The 22,751-nt window shown below is 41.8% G+C and overlaps 1 protein-coding gene across 5 annotated transcripts in view; it reads right to left on the reverse strand.

Moving 5' to 3' along the window:
- The window catches only part of ZNF710 (zinc finger protein 710), a 914,149-nt gene that overhangs the window by 848,215 nt on the left and 43,183 nt on the right, over positions 1-22,751 (reverse strand). Inside the window, exon 2 of one of the 5 annotated variants that reach the window (XM_044078293.1) lies at positions 20,660-20,796. The exons of the other annotated variants lie outside the window; for them this stretch is intronic. The gene's annotated coding sequence lies outside the window, so the exon portion shown is untranslated. The remainder of the gene's footprint in view (positions 1-20,659; positions 20,797-22,751) is intronic. 5 annotated transcript variants of the gene reach the window in all.

Here is a 22,751-nt window from a genome sequence, read left to right on the forward strand (position 1 = left end):
TGAGGGAATAGTTTCCGAGTGTCCAATACCTTGAGTATCCAGAGGCCTAGTTGGCTCCACGTGGGAGTCGGAAGCAGCCCGTGGCTCTGAGGTAGCGGGCGTCAGGGGCTGTGAAAGCACCTCACTGAGAACCGGCGACTGGCCTAGTGGAAGCCTCGTCGTCTGTTTTGGACCTCGGACGCCTGTCCTTTTCGTTTTCCTTGCGCTTTTTATAAACTCTGGTCATCAGCTGTTCCAACGGCATTATATAATTAAATCTTCGGCCAAAGTAATGAAAGGCAAAATCTTACCGACGCTTAAATGTGCGTTGGTTAAATCTAGCACAAAACCGACAGCGAGCAACATCGTGGTCAGGGCCTAGGCAAGGAATACAGTAAGAGTGAAAATCCTTATGAGGTATTTGCTTCCCACAAGAAATACAATTGTTAACTTTTTCTGACATCGGTCTGGAGCAAGAAAAAAGTTTCCCCAATGGGGTACTTAGCTTTAATGAAGACTTCGGATCTGAAATTCGATTTTGAAAATCTCAGGAGTAGGCCGACCGCCACTTGTGAACTGCTTTTGCTTCAGGCACCGCGCGGTAAGAAAGACTGAAAAGAATGGCGTCGGCTGCATCTTTTATACCCCTGGCGCACCGACGTCAGGGAAGAGGCAACAGCAACCGACGCCGGACCAAGACTTTGGAATTCAGGCCAACTGCGGGTAGCCTGCCAGCAGGATAACCCAAGTGTAATGACTGCAACAGTGAAACAAGATGAACATCATGATGTTCTATAGCAATATAACAACAGATTCAGGAGATAGGCGGATGGATGAGATATCAGATCCGGAATGGGATCTAGAATCCAAGGGGGATTCACCGAGTGAGACCTTAGGAAGGGGAACCAGATCTGTCGAGGCCAAAATGGAGCAATGAGAATCATTCTGCACCCCACCCGAGAGGCTTTCTGAAGAACTTGGAGCATCAGAGGCAAGGGGGGATAAGCATATAGAAGACCGGGTGGCCAAGCATGCACCAGAGTGTCTCTTGGGGAACCTCCTGGAGGAGGTATCAGAGCGAATAAACTGTCGCACTTGGTGTTTGAGGGAGAGGCAAAAAGATCGCAAGAGAGAGTTCCCCACCGTGCGAATATGCGTTTCGCTACCTGAGCATTGAGAGACCACTCGTAAGGGGTCAGAATGGTGCGACTGAGCTTGTCCGCCAGGATGTTGGACCGACCCGGAATGTGCATTGCTATGAGAAAGCGGTTGGTGGAGATTGCCCATTCCCAAACTCTCATGGCTTCTCGACAAAGAGGGTAAGACCTGGTTCCTCCTTGCTTGTTGATATACCAGACAACCGACATGTTGTCCGATTGAATCGCAATTGTTCCCAAAGGAAGAAAGTCTTGAAGTGCTAGCAACGCTAAGAGCATCGCCTCATCTCTAGAACGCTGATATGCAGTAAGGTCTCTGAATCGCTCCACGCACCTTGGACGGTCCGCCTGCAAATGCCCCCCACCCGAGGCGGGAGGCGTCCGTGGTCACCGTGGCGAGACGGGGAGAAGCACAAAATGGGCGGCCTCTGTGGAGATCTGGAGAGTGAAGCCACCACAGGAGGGACCGCTTGCAAGCCTTGCTGATCGCAATGGGATGATGCATAGGAAGAGCAAGGTAAGACCACTGTACTAAGAGAGTCCACTGGAGGATGCGCATATTGAGCCTGGCGAGAGGAAGAAGTGCTATAGCAAACGCCATGGACCCTAGAGCCCTCAGGACCAACTCACGGAACTGAACTTGAGTGGAGAATGGCCCGCACCTGGAGCTGCAGATTTTGAACTCTGTCCGCAGTGAGGAAGGCTTTTAAACACCTTGTGTCTAACCTGGCCCCTATAAAATCTATGAACTGTGAGGGTGCTAGGTTGGATTTTTTTGTATTTATAGTGATGCCCAGACTGGGAGCAAGATGGAGAAAGGAGTCTCGAGCCAATAGTAGTAGATGCCTTGTTGGGGCGGTAAGGAGCCAGTCGTCCAGGTAGGGGAAAGACCTGCACCCCCTGAAGCCTCAGGTGGGCCGCTACCACTGCTAACACTTTGGTGAACACCCTGGGGGCTGTGGTGAGACCAAAGGGGAGGACCCGAAATTGGTAGTGACTGGCTCCCAGCCGGAAGCGGAGAAACCTCCTGGAGCGCCTGTCCATTAGAATGTGGTAGTACGCATCCTTGAGGTCTATGGAGCACATCCAGTGATTTTCTCCCAGGAGGGGGAGAATAGATTGCAGAGTGACCATTCGGAACTTCTCCTTGGGAACTGCCAGGTTCAAGAGAGAAAGGTCTAAAATTGGTCTTAGATCCCCCGTCTTTTTTGGCACTAAGAAGAACCTGGAGTAGAACCCTGATCCGATCTGGTCTGGGGAGATGGGCTGGATGGCTCTTTTCTTTAGCAGATGGCCAATTTCTGCCAAAGCGGCCTCCCTTTGACCGGGTGGGACGTCTGGGAGGGACTTCAAATTTGGTAGGTGACGAAATGGGATGTGGTATCCTCTGGATATGATCTGGAGAACCCAGCGGTCTGATGTTATGGACTCCCATGCCGCTAGGTGCTCCGAAAAACATCCCCCGACTGGCTCCAGAGTGGAGCAGCCGGGCGACCCTTCACGGTTGCTGCGCGGGCCGTTCAGAGAAGGGTTCTCTGGACCCGAAGTTCCTGGGAGCCCCTCTGCCTCTAGAGCGACGTCCTCCCTGTCCTCCTCTGCCACGGAAGGACTGGTTGTCCGGAGCAGGCTGGGATTGCTGCGACTTCCGGAACCACATCTTCTTCTGACCCTTTTGGTTCCTAGAATAGGGCCTCTGGGGTGCAGAGAAGCGGATTCCGACGGCAGACAGCGTCTTCCCGTCCTTCTCGCTCTGGGTCAAAGTGTCGCGAACGGTTTTGCCAAAGAGGGCAGAACCATCAAAGGGGGCGTTCGCAAATGACGCTTTGAAGGGCTCTGAGAAATCGCAATGACGGAGCCAGGCCTGACGTCTAGTGACTAGATCTGCCCCTGCAGCTCTAGCGGCGCCTTCCGTAGCATGGGAGAGGAGCCGCATAGAGGTATTGGTAACTGATCTAAGAGTGGCCATACGGGTGGAGTGCAGCACTTTGTCCTCCTCCGACATGGACTCTGGGGGAGATGCAGCGTATTCTTTAATAAGATCGTGCTGCATCCTAATGACGTGTGCCAGGTAGTTCAGCGCCCTTACCGAGAAGGTCGCTGAACTAAGCATCCACTTCCCCAAGCGGTCCATCATCCGAGACTCCTTGCTCGGGGGATGGACTGAGGGACTCTCCTGAGCAAGTTCCCTCTTGGTGGCCGCCGCCGTCAACATGGCATCTACCGGAGGCCCCTTACTCCAATGGGCACGGTCAGCCAGTGGACTGAGGATCCGATTGGGCCTCTTAGGGATTGGCTCCACGGTGTCCGGTTCCTTCCACGCCCTGGTGGTAATGAGGTCCACCAGGGGGGTCGGCAGGAGGGGACACCCAAGAGGTAGACGGGCCCGCTTCAAATGCCTCCAAGAACACGGACTCGTCCAAGGAAGACTTGGGGCAGACCACCCCCCCCTTATACGGAGCATTTCCATGATGTCTCCAAATGAGACATCCTCGGGGGGTGACCGTGGGGAGCCTTCCCCTTCCTCCAAATCCGTGTCTTCCGTGAGAGACTCGGGGGAGTCAATGTGCCTCCTTTTGCACGTATACTTGCGGGGAACATCCTCTGGGGGGCTGTCAGAGGACTCCTCACAAGCAGTAACCTGTTCCAGGGGAACAGCTTGGGGCACAGAAGCGGGCTGTCCCAAGGGCCGGATGGTGGAAGCCTGACCCAGTGCAGAGGGAGCGGACGGAGCCGAAACAAGTGCCGGGGTCCGGAGACCCTCAACAGGGCCCTCTCCACTACATCAAAAGCCGAAGGGGCCGACCTCGACCAAAGGATCAGACACCGGCTCCCCTCGGATCCGAAGAGTGGATCGGAGCCGGCGCTAAAGCCGGATCCGAAGGGACAGTGTGCTCCGACACAGACGCGCCCGAAGGAGCACTGATCCCCGGATCCGGCTCGGATCCAGGCTCCGAGGTCGGATCCGATGCACTGGAGGGCAGGGTCGGATCCGGTACCAAGTACTATCGGCGCCACCCACCCCTCGAAGCTGCTTGGCTCCAACTGCTCCGAACCCGGTAGCGGTTCGAGAAGGAGCAATTGGGCTTGAAAGGGGTCGAGCTCCCCAGAGGGGAGGCAAGAGCACTCCCATCTGCATCTGGGCCTGGATGAACCTTCTCATCATCCGGTCCAGATCAGCATCCGATAGGCTGTACGTTGATCTCGAAGAGGCTACCGAGGTAGGCCTAGAGTGCCTCCTCGATAGCCTCGACGGACATCGGGTCTCCTCCTCCTCAGGTCCCAGTGAAAAACACACGAGACTGGAGCCGAGGGGGAGGAGAGCCAGCAGACAAGGAGGCCGGGGGAGAAGCCCGCTTGGCTGGCGGGGCCGAAACAGAGGTCTCGGCCCGCCGCTTATGGTGCTTCTCCCTCCGGTCCTTCTTCCTAGCATCCCTCTCCTCCGAACCAGAAACGGGAGGTTGAGTCCCAGGAGGAGGAGGGGGAGCCGGAGAGGGAATAACCGTAGGGACGGTTACCCCCAAAGGAGCGGAGGTCGAGCGAGTCCGCGGTAAGAGACCCGCCAAAACAAGCTTGGACCTCCGCTCCTTCAATGCCCTGGGGTTGAACCCTGCACAAATGGAACATCCAGATGTGAGGTGTTCAACCCCAGGCATCTAACACTGAGTGTGGCCATCAGCTGGGGAAAGCTTATGGCCACACTCGGAGCACTTAGAGAAAATAGCCTTGGGCTGCTCAGACATCCCAAGCTAACAATAAAAGTTACTAGAACTAAAGTAAAGTAACTAAAAACAAGAAAAAAAATCACTCACAGGCCCAACACACACACTACGCTACCAGCGAGGGGAGGGATATAATTTTAAGATTAAACTCAAAAGAAAAGTTATAATACAGGAGGGAAACCTACACTTTCACACAAATTAACCCAAAAAATTTTAAATTAGACTAATTTAAATACTGAATATATCACTTAGCTGGAGAGCTGGAAAAACAATCTGGTCACCATGCGCGGCAAACGAGATCTGGGATCATGAGGGTAGAGCAGGGCATTATGGGTGAGGGGAGGAGCTGAGAGCTTGGATCCATAGCTGGTAAACCATGCCGGTTCGGATCCGATATCGGATCCATAACCCACAGGTTGCAGACAAATGAATCTCCTACTTCAGATTTAATGTTTCCAGGCTGTGGCAATGTCGAGTCCAAACACTTTTTAGACACCATTGTAGTTTCCTCATATGCAGTCTTGATATGGAATTAGCAGAATGCAGGATGCCATGAAGCCCAAAGCCTGCAGAATTTTTCTTGCAGATAACTGGGTCTTTGTTGCCAACATTTCGAAGTAAGAAGTCAGTTGCCTTTGTTTGTCTGGCGTGAGATAAGCCATCTGGGCAGTTGTATTTAAGCTTGCACCCAGGAATATTATCTCTTAAGAGGGTACTAGTTTTGATTTATTTTTGTTTACTGTGTACCCTAGGCAAATTAGTAATCTTTTTACAAACGCCAGATGCTTTAGTAGAATGTCCTTGTTCTCTGCTTGAAAAAGACAGTCATCCAAGTAAGGTTATATTTGAATTCCTCTTTGTCTGCAAAAAGCAATTACTGGTGCCAAGCATTTTGTGAAAACCCTGGGCGCAATAGATAAGCCAAAGGGCAATGCAGAGAATTGGTAGTGCATTGAGCCAGCTATGAATCTGAGGTATCTTCTGCAAGATTGTCTGACTGGGACATGCAGGTATGCCTCTTTTAGGTCCAAAGTTACAAGCCAAGCCTTCTTGCCCGGCATGGGCAGAAGCTGCTGCAGAGTCAACATTTTGAATTTTGGAACGTCCAGAAAAGTGTTTAGAATAGACAGGTCCAGTATTGGTCTCCAGGCTTTGTCCTTTCTGGGTACCAAGAAAAGTCTTGAGTAAAATCCTTGTCCCTGCTCTTGCTGTGGTACTCGCTGAATAGTCCTCTTGTTTTTGTGCCTCTGCCCATTGATTGTGTGGCAGGTCTGGCATACCGTTTGCCTTTGGCAGGGTGTGAAAGTGGAACCTGTAGCCCCGAGACACTATATTCAAGACCCATTTGTTCTGGGTGATCATGTGCCAATTTTGTGAAAAAAGTGCTAGTTTTTCCCCTAAGGGGGCTGCCAAAAGATAAGTGCTTGGTACTGGCAGTGGAAAGTCATTGGGACTGTTTCCTATATGGCTTTGATTTGTCTTCTCTGCTTTTGGAGGTAGAAGCACCCCATTCATTAGGCCTGTATGAGCCTTGGGTCTGGGATCTGCCTCTAGGGCGTCTGTATCTGCCTCTTTGTGGCTTGTCTGACACTGGAAAGGACCAATTCTTTGAAGGCCAGTTCCTGCTAAATCTGGGTGGCTGTACCTGTAAGAAATCCTTAACTGTCTGCATAGATTTTGCTTTATCCTCCATTTTCTTCAACACCTCTTCTGCCTTAACCCCAAACAAAGTATCATGCTGTAATGGAGCATCCAATAATTTTGATCAGGCAGATTTCTGTTCCTTTAACCAAGCATGCCTCCTAATGACAGAACCCGTAACAGCGGCCCTGCAAGAGGCCCCCAGTGAATCAAAACCACATTGCAAAGTATGCTTTCCTACTTGTTCATCTGCATGCAATAAACCCTGCATTTCCTTGTTTTCTGGATAGCATGCAATAAATCCTGCATTTCCTTGTTTTCTGGATATTCAGAATTTGTCAACATTTTCTGTTTTAGCAGACATTAAGTATTGCTGATATTTAAGCATATGAAACTGACAATTTAAAGCCCTTACAGCCAAAGTAGCAGAAGTGTAAACCTTTTCCCCCCATCTGTCCAGTGCCTTTGAATCCCTATCAGAGGGGACAGGGTTTTTTGCAGTGGAAGCCTTGACCCCTTTGGGACCCTAAGATATAGTTTCTGGGTCAGCAGCAGGGTTTTTATATAGAAATTTATGAGAATCTGGAACCCTGTAGTATCTGTCTGGCTTAGCAGGTGCAGGGGGTAAAGAGTCAGGACACAGGCCGGACTCTGAAAATACATCATCTACAATGTCTTTAACAGGTAGAATAGCAAGAGGTCTGTGCTGAGGTAGTAAAAGAAAATCTCTGAGCCTTTTCTTAGATTCTGAGTAATCTTGGCTCTCCCAGTGAAAGTGCTCCCTCATGGTATGCAGGGTTTCCCCAAAAGAATAATCCTCAGGAGGAGAGGCTGAAGGGATAGATTCTTCAGCATCAGAATCCTCATAGGGAGGAAGAGAGTATCCCTGTTCAGAAGAGGAGTCAGAGGAAATGGAAACCTGATCTGAAGATTCATATTCTGTCTCTTGCCTAGGCCTTTTATCAGGAGGGGGATGGGAACCCCTGATCAAAGTAATTAGGTCTTCGGCCATTTTAAGCATCTGTTTTAGGCATGGAAGTCTGTCCAGGAGAATGCTGTACTTGTTTCTTTGTCTTTAGAGGTGCTTTAGTCTTTGCCTTTGAAGCGGAGGTTGGCTTTACATAGAACTGTGTAGGTCTGAAAACACCCTCAGAAGTCGATGCCTGCTCAGCAGCTCTAGACCCATCTGAGGGAATAGTTTCCAAGTGTCCAATACCTTGAGTATCCAGAGGCCTAGTTGGCTCCACGTGGGAGTCAGAAGCGGCCCGTGGCTCTGAGGTAGCGGGCGTCAGGGGCTGCGAAAGCACCTCACTGAGAACTGGCGAACCGGCGACTGGCCTAGTGGAAGCCTCGTCGTCTGTTTTGGACCTCGGATGCCTGTCCTTTTCCTTTTCCTTGCGCTTTTTATAAACTCTGGTCATCAGCTGTTCCAACGGCATTATATAATTAAATCTTCGGCCAAAGTAAAAGGCAAAATCTTACCGACGCTTAAATGTGCGTTGGTTAAATCTAGCACAAAACCGACAGCTAGCAACGTTGTGGTCAGGGCCTAGGCAAGGAATACAGTAAGAGTGAAAATCCTTATGAGGTATTTGCTTCCCACAAGAAATACAATTGTTAACTTTTTCTGACATCGGTCTGGAGCAAGAAAAAAGTTTCCCCAATGGGGTACTTAGCTTTAATGAAGACTTCGGATCTGAAATTCGATTTTGAAAATCTCAGGATTCAGCCGACCGCCACTTGCGAACTGCTTTTGCTTCAGGCACCGCGCAGCAAGAAAGACTGAAAAAAATGGTGTCGGCTGCATCTTTTATACCCCTGGCGCACTGACGTCAGGGAAGAGGCAACAGCAACCGACGCCGGACCAAGACTTTGGAATTCAGGCCAACTGCGGGTAGCCTGCCAGCAGGATAACCCCAGTGTAATGACTGCAACAGTGAAACAAGATGAACATCATGATGTTCTATAGCAATATAACAACAGCTATGAAAGAAAAATTGGGCTGTGATGTGAACTTCAGCATTTGACAGGGTCATACACAAAACACCAATCAATTAGAACCAGTAGGTATCGCTGTGGGTGGCCACGGTGGTGCAGCAGTTAGTGTTGCCACCTCACAGCAAGAGGTTCTCTGGTTCGATCCTCAGCTGGGATGCCTTCTGTGCGGAGTCTGCATGTCCTCCCTGTGGTCGCATGGGTTTCCTCTGGGTGCTCCGGTTTCCTCCCACATCCCAAAGACGTGCTGTAAATGGAGTGGACACACTAAATTGGCCGTAGGAGTGAGTGCGTGCATGTGTGTGCCTTCTGTGGAAGGTTGGGTGCCGGGCTGGCAACTTGACACCGTAAAAACTCCACTGTCAATCATGTGGACAGGTGATCTGCTGTGGTGACCCCTAAACGGGGAAAAAGCCGATAGAAGAAGAAGAAGTAGGTATCACTGCATGGCATACAAGCAAGACATGGTAATTATCATATAGCAACTGGTAGGTGAAATGCTTGGTTACAGCTAGGGTGTCCCACAGGGCTCTGTCCTAAGCAAATACTTGTTCAGGTTGTATCTTTCAGATCTACCTTTTTCATCTAACATGTTCTACAGACTGTATGCAGATGACCTGAAAATGGGTGAACTGATTACATTGGTTACAGATAGGGCATTGTCTGCAAAAGAACTTGGCCAAATTGGTCATTTAGACACAGGATAATAATATGCTGATAAATACATCCAAAACTGGGCATATCAGATTTGGGAAACATAGACTTTAAGGGTGAATATTTAATACAGTGTACAGTTACCGAAACTGTAGATTCATTTAAGGACCTGGGTATATGGGTGGACCTAGCTTTGAATTTTATCAATCATATCAACCAACTGGTTAATGATAGTTCTACAAACTATAAGGTATATAAAAAGATTTATAAAGTCTAGGAAATCAGAAATGATGAAACCATTGTTACATTAGACCCAAACTAGAGTATGGAATAACAATATGGAAACCTTATATGAAAACAAGTATGAGTAAACTGGAAATAGTACAGAGGAAAAATACCAAGGGAATCCATGCATGTGACCATTTAAGTTATTATGAAAGATTAACAGATGTGACATTTAAGAGGAGACCTTGCTCAGATGTATAGGGCATTTAACGACAACTACTTTTGGAAATGTTTGGTGTAATCAAAGAGTAGTACAGAATCATCAGATGACCTATGTAGAAGCTCATATAGGACTGAAAGATGTACTAATTGGTTCTCAGAGTGTAGCTGATGCATGGAATAGTATACCAAATTAAAGCAAGCACTAGTTCAGATAATTTTAAATACAACTTGGGCACTTATTATGGGAATGACAGTTTTGGTATATTGGCAGGCTGGATGGGCTACATTGCCTGTGCCTGAAATTTCTGTATGTATGTATGCATGTATGTACTAATCCTAAAAGGTTTAACCACTGACTGACTGAATTAGTGGCACTAACCAGAAGGACTGCATCTAGGCACATGGAAACTTGTCAGACCTCATTATTGGCCATTCTATGTTCTGTTCTATCTTGTTTTACTCCATTAATACACTTTCATTCCATGGATTGGAAGACCTTTGCAGCTAAGTGATGGCAATCAATTGGCTCTCATTCAGAGCTACGGAGGATTAGCAGTTTATTTCTTTCAATTTCTTACGATAGTTCTGGTTACTCTAAAAAGCCAACAGCACCCAAAATGAATTGCAGCAGCAGAGCTATTTAATATGAAATAAAAGAACTGTATGTGGACTAAATATACAAAAAAAAGTCCAGCTTGGACTGACCACAGTATTTTCTTCTTTGAAAGTGGATTATTTGGCACATCTAATCACAAAAGGTATTTCTTCTTGGTCCAAAAAGTCCTTACTGCTCTATATTCTGCTCTGATCAGACCCCTGATAGAATACACTACCCCCTTTGGTATGCAACTTACTAAATATATCAAACAGTTAGAGAGACCCCTGACAAAAAAAGTTAATGGGACTAAGGTCCTGAGACAGGCTGCAGCCCTTGTCCTACAAATTCCTTAGAGGCAATATATGCCTTACCTTCCAGGCCATTAGGGATTCATCAGTCCAAGACCTCTTATTTCTCCACAAATTAAACAGTCCTGTGAACATTGCAACCACGGATCTGAACCTGCTTCAGCCAAATAATTATTGATGGAGAGAGACAGGATTCATCATGTAATGGTTATCACCATCTCTGGAATAAACTTCCTCTTCAGATCAAGCAATGTGATACACTATCTTCCTTTAAGAGTGAATTAGACAGTCAGATGGTTATTCATAAATTCACCAGAAGTATGACTATCTTATCACTCTTTGAAAAAGGAGGTAAGGTCTAAGGGTGGATACTGGCAAGGTGTAAATGGACACATTCTACGATTCTGTGAATCAGTGAGCAGTCTCACTAGTACATGTTGACTGGTCCTTAGCTATCATTCCCAAAAGGGCATCTGGAATTTATTTATTTACTTACATTTGTTGACCGGGAAAACTTGACTGGACACAGGTCCTTTTTCAGCAGAGGCCCAGGGAGAAAAGCTCCACAATAAAAACAATTAAAAACAACAATTAATTACAAGTTACAAGAAGTACAGGTAGGTTCTGTTTAACAATAGTAGTAAACAGATATAGTTCAAAATGAAATTAAGTATTTAGTTAAATGGTACAACACTTATATCATTGGTGCCATAAAGACTAGCAAGTATTTAATAGCTGAGCTAGCAGCTATTACCCTTGAATAACAGGGGCTAAGATTACAGCTGAGATATAGGTTTACAAGCAATGTATATGGTTGCAATCCGAGGTAGTTAGAGGAGTGGAAGAAAGGGATTAGAGAGTGAATTGTTGCTAAACAAGAGACAAATATAATGGGAAATAACTTGGGACAAAACTCCCTCAGAATAAAATGAACTTACCAGTTTGTAGCCAAAAGCAAAAGCTAGGAACATCTCTTAGGATTATGAAAACATGAATTTTACTTTTTAAAGTTTTAAATCACTATGTATTACTTATAACCTCCAAGAAAAACGACTAAGAAAACCAAAACTCTACAGCTTGGCAGCAGCAGAACTGGTCAACTCGGCCCAGCACCAGTCGAGTTGACCACATTTGCATTAAAGTTCTGCTGCTGCCAAGCTGCGGAGTTTTGGTTTTCTTATGTATTATTCATCTTTGACAAAAGATTTTCAATTTACACTACACATTTTAGATAAAATAAACTCTTTAGAACATTTAATGGTTGTTTTAAATCATGCACATTTGCTTGTTAATTATTTAAATGAAATGTGTGATTATTGTTGTGTGTCTGATGAAGTCGGTTGTAAGGTATGTGGACAGAAGCACTTACTTGACGTGCCTAGTTTTACAGAACTTTGGGGGTGGGGCAGATGGTATTTTGTGAAGTCAGGCATAAAATGGAAAAAATGCTAACAAATGACCCAATCTTAAGAACTTTTACTGTTTTTAGTAACAAAATATAACAGGAGTCCTACAAGAAGGTCAGTGAAAAAAATGTAAACCAATAACAGCAAAACAGAGAACTGATGCCCACCAATCTCAAAGTTTTGTTGTGTTGTTTGGAAGGCATCAGTTGGGTGTTTTTCTTCTATTTCCTTTATGCTTTTGCCACTTTGTGTGAAGTACTCAAGTCATTTCTGACTTCATCTTTTTTTTCCTGTTTCTATGATGCTTAACTCAGTGACCCAAATTCAACAGCCTTTGCACACATTTCATTACATTGTGTTATTAGCATAGTTTGGACAATAAGATGAAAATGCAGCCAGGGGATATTTAGGAGATGAAACCACTACTGCTAGGAGTATTTGGCACATTGCATAGATGAGCTTCTTTCTTAAGCCAAGAAACACTTCAGTTAAGTATCAGTGAAAATGGTACCCCAAACATACTCAGCAGTTGCTGAGAAAGCAAAAGAAAAAAGTATACCAATACAACATTTATTATAGGACAACTGATTATTGTATACAAAACCAGCACATCTTTAAAAGGTTAATTACATAAGTATTAAGGCAAAGAATGGACTGTACAATGCCTTTATGGATTTGTTCAACAAGCAGGACTACAATTTTGTCCTGACATGAGTTTGTAATACTTATACTTCAAACTAACACAAATGAGCTATCTTTACAAATAAGAACTTTTTTCATTCCCCATCACAAGGGGAGGGTCAATCAAAAGGGGCCATCATCTAAACATCCAACAGGGGTGGTTTGGGATTATTGCCAGTAAGCCCTATTTCACTCACGCACCTGCCAAAGCACTGGACAGGGAATGTGCGATGACCTGACTACAAAGGCAACCATCTTGCTAACAGAAGAGATGTTCCCTCCAAGCAGCCCTGCTGCTCCTCCAGGGCACCTGAATGGTGCTTCTTGCCGTCTCCACCAGGGGAAGCACATCATCTGGTGTGCCCCAATCAAGTCTGTGCAACCCTATCTATGACCCCAGGAAAAACAAGAAGACCACACCACTTCAATCCACCCTTCCCTAGCTCCTCTACTGAGGAGTATGTTAACAAAAACCCCAGTTGCCTGGGTTATAATCAGGACTCATTTCTCTGCACCATGACGCCAGGCACAAATAAACACTTCTTCCAGTGTTATGAGAGACAGATCCACGTTTGGCAACATGTTTTGGCAGTGTCCAACTAAGAAGATACTAAATAAACAAAACTATTAAAAAATGAAGGTTTGTATGACTAAACGTAAAACTAAAAATACTAATACTACTACTAACGGTATTGCTGATCAATCAAGTGCTGAAGCTTGGGCATCAAGCATCTGCCTCCAGTGAGAATAGTAAGATTATGCTTTTTTTGGAAGCAGGCCCTCCCCCTACAGATCCTCAATTAAGTCCAACTTGAGTCTGTGAGACAGCATCGGAGAGAGAAGACAACAATCGCAGGATATACTGGCATTACTGAATGCACATAAAATATGGAACAGCAGCAATTTTACCAGTACAGTCACTCCTTCAGCAGCAGATCATTACAGTCAGCTTGGTAGAAGGTGAAACAGTCTTAATTTAAAATTATTAACTTGACTAATGAAATGCTTGATTTCAGCATTGTCAAAGAGCTTGAGTTTTGCTCCAGCTGTCATAGCTGGACTGTGCACACATTTTCTGCCTTTTTTACCAGTTAAATCAATTTAAAGAATGTCATAAGCAAGGGATGTGACTTCAAATACTGGTATAAAAATTAAGAAACGCAAGTGAGTTTAATCCTGTTTTGAAAACAATCTTGACTGTGTTTAAGAATACGTGATAAGAAATTTCTTTTCCCTCTCTCCAAATGTACTACTAATGCTTTTTATAATTTGGCTTAAAAAGAAAGGGCAGAAGATAAATAAAAGTTTTCTAGAGATCAAATAAAACAATATATGAAGGCAGAAAAAAAAAAAGAGTCTCTTACCTATCTGACCGCCAACAAGCAGTTGTTTGGCAGGATGACCTATCCCCCCAACTACCAGTCTCCATAGGGGTTCCTCAAGGGTCCATCCTGGGACCCCTACTCTTCTCTATTTTCACCAATAATCTAGCCTCAGCCACAACACATGGCACACTCATACAATACGCAGATGACTCAACCATCATCTGCACAGCCCACTCCCTACCTGAACTGCAAAAAGTCACACAGGAAGCATTTTCTTCTATTGAAACTTGGTTATCCGATGCCCAACTAATACTCAACCCAAACAAAACAAAATTACTAATCTTCCAACTCACCAAACTTACCCTAGACAGCTCTCACTTTAACATCACAGCAAAAAACACCACCACCATCCATCCTACAGAACACACCAAATTACTAGGAGTAGAAATAGATAAATTGAACTTTGACATTCACATTTCCATGACCATTAAAAAAGTGCACAAAAAACTAGGAGCATTATATAGAAATCAGCAACTACTTACCAAAGCAGCTAAAATTTCGGTAGCAAATTCTCATCTTATCTCTACCCTATTCTACGCCTCTCCAATATTTACTAAACTTAGACAATGCAACCTAAATAAGCTCGAAACCTGCTACAACAAAATCGCCAAATTTGCCATAGGGGCTTCCTACCATACTCACCACTGTCTCGCACTAGCAGACCTGGGCTGGCTAGAGCTCCCCCACCTCCTTCAATGGTACCAACCCGCACTCACCCACAAACTAATAAACCAACCACTAAAAGTCCCATCCCTCCAGAATCTACTCCAACCCTACATTATCATGAGACCACTAAGATCCAGCCATAAAAACCTCCTACAGGTCACAAGAGCCATTAACTCTGCTGGAGAAGCATCATTCTCCTGCACTATAGCCAACTCTGGAACTCCCTCCCATCCTCAATTACCTCTGTAACTTCTTGCACCCACTTCAAATCCTTACTAAAATCACATTTAAAAACTTGCCAAATATGCCCTTGCAACCTCCCCTCTAATACCATCCACTCCATCCACCCACTACCTCTCTCGGCCCCCTATCAACAACCTACTCTTAGCAAGCTTAGCTACTCATGTTCCCAGCTACCTACCACATAATACTAACTTCTTGTAGCAACAACTGCTAATGGCTGTTATGTACCCCAAAAACAGATTGTATCAATTGTTCACTGATGAATCTCAACTACATTTGTAACCATGTTTAGTATATTTCACCATCTTTTAAAATTGTACTATGTTCTACAGCTGTTTTACATCTATGTTTTATTCTTGTCTTACGGCCTTAGCTGGACTAATGTCTACATTTAAATGCTATGTTTTTTAACTGTATAATGCAAGTGATACTTAATGTGGAGCTTTTCTACCCGGGCCTCTGCTGAAAACGGACCTGTATCCAGTCTCCTCTCCCGGTAAACAAACAAACATTACAAATTCTGATGTGTAGTATACTAGAACTAAAGAAATGCATTCTGGTTATTCCACTGTGATTTATGGAAATATAATTGTGAGCTTATAAAGCCAGTGATATTGTTCCGACTAAAGTGTATGTTTTGGATATGATTTCAGAAGAACTGCACGATTTCTGTACTCACTCTCCCACACTCGAATCCCAATGTTATATGTAGTGTACAAATGTCAAAGATACGGTTATCCTGCCTCTCAGGCCTAGTGTTGAGTGACGGTAGCTCAACAACAGAGCCACTAACTGAAAGTAGTGGTAGACCCCAAGCTAAATCCTAGTGTTTAAAACATTTCACCTTATTTTTAGCACAGAAATCTTTTTGCTGAAACAATGAAAGACATTGCAGTTATTGAGCCACAACTGATGTAATAGTTATATACTCCAAAATTTCTACGGATGAAGGTATTCAATGGCTTCTACAATGGTGGACAAAATGGATAACTGCTCTTCCAAAAACAAAGCAAACATGGTTGTTAGTTTCTGGAACTAATTGGTTGACAAAGATAAATTTCTATTTAACCCAATATATCTGTTTAACCCAAGATACAGCAAGCAACTATTAGGTGTGGTAATGGGGACAGTTACAGACCCAAGCTATCTGAATGTGGTCAAAGGAAACTGGAAACAAATGTTTGTAAGAAATCCAACTACTAAGGAATCAATTTTACTGAATGTATATTGATGTTTTACTTGTTCCTATACTGTGACAATCAGGAGAGTTTAAAACATTTAATCAGAACTGTACTACTGAGCTCCCTGAGGTCCTAGCCACCTCATTATATACTAACATGCAATACTTGGAAGCTGAAGTATTTAAAGAGGAGAGACATACCAAGATGTACAGTCAATAACTCTCATCATTTTTAGAGCTTGTACCAAGTAAGCTGAAAAGTAATCAAAATTCAACTCACTACGGGGACTTCAAAAAAGAATAATTTCAAGGGGAATTTAAAATGTTAATGGATATGTTTTTGAATACATGTTATAATAATGCAACCTCGGACTCTACTGTCAGTGAAGTACTGTCTAACAAACACACCTTCTATACCTGGGGTCTGAGCTGGTAGCTGAAATGAGCAGAGATGGGGAGTTGCTGCCTTGTATGACATTTCATAATGTGTACATTCTTCCAACATTAAGAAAATCATTTCAGAAAACAGGAGTATTTTAGAAGGAAACGCTAGGCTCTCTTCAGTCATTGGAGAATCACAATTTTTACTGGTAAAAATGTCCCAAAATGAAGAATGTCTTGGAAAGCAAGGAAGAAAAATGTTTTGGAGTAAAAAATTGAAGATATGCCTAAAGATAGTTGTAGACATACACTTTCAAGAAAATCCTGCTGAAGAGGTCTACACAGCTCCCTGGTTGTAGAAACAAAACAGGTAACAGCTTGTACAATATCAGAAAGACATGCTTCTGTGGATGAGTTGTACAAAGGTGAGATTCTGTATAGTGAAAATGAAGATAATATTCAGAGTGCATTTGGATGAATGCATGACAATGGTGAGACGTTTGTATAATTCAGTGATGGCATTAATCCTAATGATGGTGGAGGTACCAATGATATCAGTACTACAAGTGGAAAAATAGTGCATAAAACAGAAATGAGGCAAGGAGACAAAATCTTGCTGAGAAGGGGAAAGGAAAGTATATTAAGTCAGTAGTTTAAATGTTAATAGCGTAATAAATGAAACAAATTAAGAATGGTTTTAAATTTTTGAACAGAAATACCAGCTGATGATATGTGTTTTCTGGATATCAGATTGCTGAGCAACTTACAAAAAGCAGGCTGAGGTGTTACAGAGATTTGATGTAGTGTGGAGCTCTGGAAGGGATGATAACGCACAGCAATTTTAGTTAAACCAGATATTGTTATTTTAGAGGTTTTAATTGATATACCAGGGCAATTATTTATCTGCAATGTGAAATCTTGGACAGGATTATTGTTATTGCTATTTATGCACCAACTAATTTGAAATACTTTGAAACTTTATTTCAATAATCGAAATCTTTTGTAAATGTTAATATAGTCCAATGCTTATGGAAGGAGAATGAAACTGCAATACAATCTGTTAGACAGTGGTCTGACATTAATTTAAGTATTTAAATAAGAATTAAGTGGTAAAAAGTTCATTTTAGGGACATATATGGGATCTACATATCAAAGGGGAAAAGTAGAGAAATTGATCATGTTATTTAACTTAAATCTCACTTCTTGAGGTTCATGTAACAGATCATAAGATTCTGTTTTTTGATGCAACTGTGAATGCTCACTACAGTATCCACATTTTCTTCTACCATGTTTGCATTAAATGTGATAAGGAACAAAAACAAAGTCTTAGCTTAGGTTGACTTTTATAAAAGACAGAGGCTCTATGGTCATTAACAGAAATAACAGTGGGTATGTGTTGTATTTTTCTTCCAGTAGTAGATAGAATGACCTACAACTCCCATGCCACATTCCATAAACCCCTAACATGAAACACTTTTACAACAAAAACATGTTCACAGTTTTGTAAAACAGGGTAAAGGTATTAAAATTAATGATTGGGTGGTGGAAGCCCAAAACAGAGCAATAAAATGGAGTACTTATGGTCATGGCCACCTTAATAGAGCTCTGTGATAACTGGTCACAGTGCTGGAATGTATACAGAATTAAACGCAAATCATTTTTTGTTGGTTAGAAAAATATTCACTGTCTCAAAAAAGAATATACACAAGCATAACAAAATTCTGACTAATCGCTATAGCATATTGATTCAAATGAGTAATTTTACAATAAAAACAATTTGGGAACTGATCTTAGGGTGGATATTTTGCTGGATAAAAAACAACAAGTAATACAAGGAACTAAACAAGATGTTTCCCCTTCCTGTATATTAAATTCAAATAGTAGACTGAATCTGTTTTGGGTCTGAATGATTGATTTTCAGGGTAAGTCAATTACAACACAAACAGATATTATGCATGTGGTCGAAGTATATCTTACTTGCATATTCACTGCAACTGATGGGATATATATATATATATATATATATATATATATATACACACACACATATATATATATATATATATGTATATATATATATATATATATATATATATATATATATATATCTTACTTAATATTTATTCTGTTAATTAGGTCAGGCCCTCAATAAATGAGAATTTAGGAAAAAGGATTATGGCTAGAAGAGTTAAAATAAAGTTGCTTGCTTAGTGATATAATACTTTTATTACTAATAAATGCTATTGCTGAGGAATGCACAGAAGAATATAATTCTGCAATATGGGAAATTATACCAGGAGTTTGCATTCCATTAGTTCTGTCCTATGTATTTGACTTTAATATAGTAACTACAATCAGAATGCTATATAGATAGAGTATTACATAAAGTCACAACATCATTATGGATGGTATATTGCAATTCAGTTTAAGGAAATTTAAGACTTTTTGTTTAACACTAGCTAGTCACAATATCCAATGTGTAACATATGAAATTATGATTCCAGGTATTTAGGTGGTAAAACTACATAAAAAATGGGAGAATTTGCTCATATATACACAACACAGATTAGATAACTGGCAGCGTTTTAAGTTATCATTTATAAAAAAGCGTCTGTTTTTAATACTGCCATTTTGGAAAAGTTGGGGCATTTAGGACAAATTTTCCCTTTTCCAAACAGTAAAGAAGATGCCCCTTTAGATATGTATTTCACATTATTCTGGGGTAATAGATTAAGTCTTATAAAAAGAAATGTCTTTTTTTTTTTTACGAAAATGAGGATCACTGTTAATTAATTCAATTGTTTTCTTACAATTTCTTTGCTTATTTAAAATTCTTTACAAAGTTTAATAGTGAAAGGTTCAGTTTAAATATAATTACTCAATGGGAAAATATATAGATGTTTGGGAAAGTTCTTTTACTACTAATAGGAAGACAATGTCTTTCACTAAGAGTGAGTATGTAGACAAAATATTTAGTTGATTGAAGAATAATTGTTTCCAATACATCAAAAAACTGTGGTATTTTGAAAAGAAGGCAAAGGTTTCAATAAGCAAATGAAGTTAAATATTTCTTATGGTAGCTACTATTAGGCAAGCTGCCTGCGAAATATAAATTGAGAGAGTACAGATTATGTAATATTTGTATGGTAGAAAATAAAACTATGCTGCATGCATTGGTAGACTGTAGTATAAGTAAGTTTTTTGGGATGTGCTTTTGAAATATTATAAAACTGATGTAATTCTTATTTCTTTAGAGATGATTATGAATGGACATATGATAGTATTTTTCTTTTGATATGAATGCTGATATTTATTTTATTTGGGACTATATGGAGTATCTGATTAATGAGGTGTGAAATTTAATAAAATTTGTGACTATTACATAAATGGTTATTTGGGACTATTATCTAAATGGTTATAGAAAAAAAGGATGAAGGAATTTGTAAATACTTTCAAAAAGTTTATTTTTCTTTGATTCAAACAATTATATTATGCTTCCTTGTTCATGTATATTTTGTGTGTTTAACTACAATAAAAGTAAAAAATATATATTAATTAAAATAAAAAAGTAAGTGCCATGGGATCTTTTACATCCACCTGAGCCTCATTTTGACTTCTCATCCAAATGATGACACACTCAGAAGTGCAGCATCCGCTTATGCCCAAATACAGTGTTAGTACAGGAAAATGAATTCAACTACATTGTGTGGGACTAGCACCACAGCTTTCTCCACCAAATGTGAGTGTGTTACCTGTGAAGCTAAAGTATACCAAAACACACCCAAAATCTATTAGGATGTGTAGAAATCCATAGCAAAAACCAAACAAACATCAGAAATTAACGGGATTTGTAATTGTAGACAAAAGCTCTACACTTTATCAAATTCTTGTGCTTGTTCTCTCAGCATTTGTCTTTTTGATTTGGTTTTGTCACGCACCTTTCTTCTCGAAGCATTTTTAGTTTTTATTACAATATTATATTAGGTTCTTTCATCTCCTTTATTAACTTCTACACTTAATCAGAACAACACATTGTAGTGAAGCAATTGTTTAAATCACTGCTTTCTCTGAACATGACAAAGTCACAAAAGTAACTCGTTCACATATAACACAGACAAGGAATTCAATATTCAACTTCTAATCACTAAATGTAAAGATTCTGTCTTACAAGGTCTAAATATAAATCAGTCGCAAATGTACAAATAAAAGATATACGTACGTTATTATTCTTTGAGTATTGCATACAGTTCAGTGGCCTTCCATTTTAAAGCAACAAGTGGCAGCGGATGGTCAAACGAGAAATATGCAGGGGGTGGACCCAAGACGGCTAACTGAACACAACAACTTTTTAGAGCTCTGCATTATTAAACATAAAAACAGAGTAATTACCTTTCAGAAAATTATGCTTCAGTCTAACTGATAATAGTTCAGACAACTTCACCTCCGACTTTTATAACATTTTATGAAAAAAATTCCCGTTACTTTACTTAGAGACAGCTACTTGATGACAGTTATTTTGAATGAAGATAAGCAATTTGAAATACAATCAGTGACATGTACTCTTCAGGATCTTTCCTTAAAAATGGATGGTTTTCAGGAGAACTTAGAAAATCTAAGAGAAAACAGTTTAAAATAAACTGAAGTCTTTAAAGAGATGCTACAGCAGCAACAATTTAAAATCTCTTGATATGGAGAATGCCTTGAGTGATATAGATGGCAGGCTAAAAGAAGAATCTCAAACTGAATTTTTACTAAAACAAAACACTTGACTTCTAAACAAAATAGATGGTTGAGAGAAGAGAGAAAGGAGAAATAAAATAAGGCTCTTTGGTCTACCAGAAAAAAAATGAAGGAGAAGATTTAACTTCGTTTTTAAATACTTGGATTCCAGAAATACTGAATCTTCAAGAAGGTTTTCCATATGGTATTTAAAGAGCACACACAGCCATAGGTAATCCTATTCCATCTTCTTCATGTTGCCCTCCAAGATAAATAGGAATACAATCTGTATCACTTGTTGATAAACATCTGATACTAACAACTGTATGGAGGAAAACACCTTTGAAATATAAACAACATTCAATAATATTTGAAAATGACTATTCATCAAAAACAATGGAGCTTAGTAAAGGATGCTGGCCTCTTATGAAATCTCTTAGACTGAATGGCTTTAAATCTCAAATCATCTTCCTAGCAAAAATAAAAATACAACTTTCAAATGGAGTAAGAATCTTTAATACCTTAGATGAAGCTTCTGCTTTTGTTCATGGGTTCATAGGTTCATACTAGGCTATCTGCCCTAGGGCATTTATAAGCCTAGCCAGAGTGTGTTTGGCTTTCGCCACCCATTTTAAATTAATTTTGCTATGCCTTTTTTTGAGGTTAGTATACTGTGCCTCTGTCTAACAGTGACACAGAAGTGATACCCGGGGTAAACCTATGATCTCCCATCCACTCATCAAGATTCCTCTTGAAGAGAGTCAATGTGGGACTCTGCCTAACATGGACTGGGATTTTATTCCAGAGTGAAGGGAGCCTCTGGGTTATGAATCTGTCCCTCCAGCATGTCCTATTTATTTCAGTGCTGAGGTTCAAGTCTCTCGAGCGCGTAGCTCGATGGGATTTGGATTTTCTGAGGTGCAGAATGTCCATTAATTCCGGGTTGGACATGGCTTTACACGTCAGGCACAGATCGCCTCTGAGCAGGCGGTATGCCACTGAGTAGAGCTGGAGTTTCTTTAACCGGGCAGCATATGGCATCTGTTTGAGCCCTTTGATCCTCTTGGTGAGGTACTTTTGGGGTCTTTCCAGTTGCTGCAGGTGTCTGGTAAGGTACATCCCAAAAGGGGCATTGTACTCAATTATGGGCCTGATGAGGGATGAGTAAAGAGGTACGATGACCTCCCCTGATCTAGATGTGAATCCCTTCATGATTAGATGGGCTATATAAAATGTTTTTCTAACCACTTTGGCCACGTGGTTGTCAAATGAGAGATTGCTATCAACTTGGGTCCCCAGGTCCCTAATGACTTCTTCTGTACTCAATGGATTACCACCTATGTGGTAATTTGTGGGCACTTTGTTTTTGCCAAAGGGGATGACTATACACTTTTTGGTGTTTAGCTTGAGGCCATGGCTCTGGCATCAGTTGTCTGTTTCTATGAGGCCCTTTTGGAGGATGCTTGTGTCGGCTGGAGAGTTGATCATCTGCGAACTTGGTCAGCCACAGTCCTTCCTTGTTGGCCTGTACCGCCGAGAAATATATACCGAACAAAAGAGGTCCCAGGACTGAGCCTTGTGGGACACCACTT

This window comes from Protopterus annectens, chromosome 7.part0 (assembly GCF_019279795.1).
Source record: "Protopterus annectens isolate FY-2018-M chromosome 7.part0, PAN1.0, whole genome shotgun sequence".
Taxonomy (NCBI): Eukaryota; Metazoa; Chordata; order Ceratodontiformes; family Protopteridae; genus Protopterus; species Protopterus annectens.